This window comes from Cryptomeria japonica, chromosome 5 (assembly GCF_030272615.1).
Source record: "Cryptomeria japonica chromosome 5, Sugi_1.0, whole genome shotgun sequence".
NCBI classification, from domain to species: Eukaryota; Viridiplantae; Streptophyta; class Pinopsida; order Cupressales; family Cupressaceae; genus Cryptomeria; species Cryptomeria japonica.
In genome coordinates, this window is record NC_081409.1 from 853167770 (window position 1) to 853170974 (window position 3205).

Consider the following 3205-nt stretch of genomic DNA (forward strand, 5'->3'; position numbering starts at 1 on the left):
CTTTTCTAATCAATGTCCATGAAGAGAACTCTGCAAAGAAGCTATGGACTAAGCTTGGTGAGATGTATCAAGTGAAATCTTTATTAAATCAAATTTTCTTAAGAAAGAAATTGTATTCCTTGAAGATGGAAGAGGGTGGATGAATTGCAGACCACCTGGAAGCATTCAATATGTTGGTGGCTCAATTAGTATCCGTCGGTGTTAAGATGGACGAGGAGGAGAAATGTCAGATCTTGCTTTGTTCTTTGCCTGATTCGTGGGATTCTCTTGTTATGGCTATCGGTAGTACTTCTGTTGTTTTGAAATCTGAAGATGTGGTGGGTGCCCTACTCGGTGAAGAGATGCGAAGGAAGGTATCCATCAGTTCAAAGGAAGCCCTAACCGTTCATGGAAGACCTTAAGAGAAAGGCAAGAAGAATGAGAAGCGTGGCAAGTCCAAATCCAAAGGGAGATCGAAATCTCCTGGAAAGTCCAAAGTCATTTGCTGGAATTGCGGTAAACTGGGTCACATCCGTAAGGACTGCAAAGAAGAAAAGAAGAAGAAAAAGAAAAAGTTCGATTCTGATTCTGAGTCCGACAAGGAAGATGGCGATGCCTTTATTGCGGCTTTGGCGACTCATGCAGGTAATGATGCCTGGCTAATTGACTCAGGTGCATCTTTTCATATGACTTCCAATAGAGATTGGTTTTCTGAATATGAAGGATTTAATGGAGGTAAGGTGTACTTGGGTGATGATTCACATCTAGACATTGTTGGTCGAGGTAAAGTTAGAATCAGGTTTTCTGATAGTAGAATAAAAAGGATTAATGGTGTGCTGCATATCCCTGGATTAAAACGAAACTTGTTATCTGTGAGCAAACTGATAGATGCGGGTGTGCAGGTAGTCTTTTCTGAAGCAAGATGTAAGATGATTAAGGGTGCTATGGTAGTTGCTAGAGGTGTCAGGTTTGGCACTTTGTATAAGCTTGAAGCATACACTGTTGAGTGTAATAGCACTTCTGTAAAAAGTAAATCTGTGGATACTTCACTGGAAGATTTGAAGGTTTCACCTTCAGCAGATGGAAATGGTTTTTGGGTACCTAAGGGTGCTCTTTCGTCTGAAGCAAAGTTACCTGCAGAGAAGACTATGTTATGGCACCAGAGACTTGGCCACATTGGAGAAAAGGGTCTAAGGACCTTGAAAAATAAAAACCTTGTTGAAGGTTTGAATGACTGTAACCTTGACTTTGATTTCTGTGAGGATTGCATTTATGGAAAACAAAACCGCGTTCAGTTTTACTCGAGTTCTCATAAAACTTGTGGTGTTTTGGATCTTATCCATTCTGTTGTGTTTGGTCCAGTAGATGTCTCTTCGATTGGAAAATCCACATAGTATGTTTCATTTATTGATGATTTTAGTAGAAGGACATGGGTTTATTTTCTAAAGAGTAAATCTGAAGTTTTTAGTCGTTTTAAAGAATTTAAAGCAATGGTTGAGTTGCAGACTGGAAAGAAAATAAAATGTTTGAGAACTGATAATGGTGGTGAGTTTTGCTCTAATGATTTTGATAGATTCTGTAAAGACTGTGGAATTAACAGGCAGAAGACAACTCCGTATTCTCCACAGCAGAATGGAGTTGCAGAAAGAATGAACAGGACACTGATGGAGAAGGCTAGGAGTATGTTGAGTGGTACTGGTCTCGAACAAAAGTTTTGGGCTGAAGCTGTTGCCACTGCTTGCTACCTGATTAACAGGTCTCCTACATCAGCTCTTGTTGATAAAACGCCTATAGAAGCATGGTCAGGTCACAAGCCTTCATTGAGACATCTTAGAGTTTTTGGTTGCGAGGCATATGCACATGTGCCAAAGGAGAAGTGAACAAAGTTAGAGAACAAGGTTGTGAAATGTATCTTCATCGGGTATAGTTATGGTGTGAAAGGATACAAGCTTTGGGACCCTGTTGCACAAAAGGTAATTCACAGTAGAAGTGTTATTTTTAGAGAAATTAAGTCTCCTTCTATTACATTGCAGCCAGAACAGACTAAAAAAGAAGATGTGATTCAACTTCCTTCTACACCTGAAAGAATTGAATCGAGACCCCTAGATAGGCAAGAATTTGAGGAGAGCTCGTCTAGCTCTGAATCTTCAGAAGAAGAGGAAGAACCTCCAACTCAGCTTGTTCGAAGGTCTACAAGACATAGACAGCCACCTGAAAGGTATTCACCTGATGATTGGAGATGTATTTTTGCTCTGAATACTAGTGTGGATGAACCAAAATCTGTAGAAGAGGCATTAGGTATGAATGATGCAGAATCCTGGAAGATTGCTATGGAGGAAGAAATGGCAGCTTTGAAAAAGAATGATACATGGGATCTTGTACCATTGCCTGAAGGATGAAAACCTATTGGTTGTAAATGGGTGTTCAAGAAAAAGATTGGTTCAGATGGAAGCATTGAGAAGTATAAAGCAAGGTTGGTTGCAAAAGGCTACTCTCAGGTTGAGGGTGTTGATTACGGTGAGATATTTTCTCCTGTTGCAAAAATGACGTCCATTAAATTTTTGCTTTCTATTGCTACTGCTTATGATTTAGAAGTTGAGCAAATGGATGTGAAAACTTCTTTCCTTCATGGTGATTTGGAGGAAGATATTTATATGACACAGCCAGAGCACTATGTGGTGAAAGGCAAAAGTAATTTGGTCTGTAAATTGAAGAAATCTTTGTATGGCCTCAAACAAAGTCCTAGGATGTGGTACCAGAAATTTGATACATATGTGTTGAGTTTGGGATTTGAACGTTCTAAATCAGACCACTATGTTTATTATAAATCTTATGGTGATCATTTCTTATTCATTGCATTGTATGTTGATGATATGTTATTCATTGGCAAAGGGAAAGGTATGATTTCAGAACTCAAGTCTCAGCTCGCTGCTAAATTTGAAATGAAAGATCTTGGCGCAACAAAGCACATTCTTGGGATGGAAATTAGAAGAGATAGGGTGAACAGAAAGCTATGGCTAGGCCAGAGTAAGTATGTGAATTCAGTGTTACAGACGTTCAACATGCAGAATTGTAGACCATTGAGTGTTCCTTTTACAGTTGGAATGAAACTATCTATTTCAGATTGTCCTACATCCCCATTGGAGATGGAAGACATGAGCAGAGTGCCTTACCAGAGTGCGGTTGGAAGCTTGATGTATGCTATGGTCTGTAATAGACCAGATAT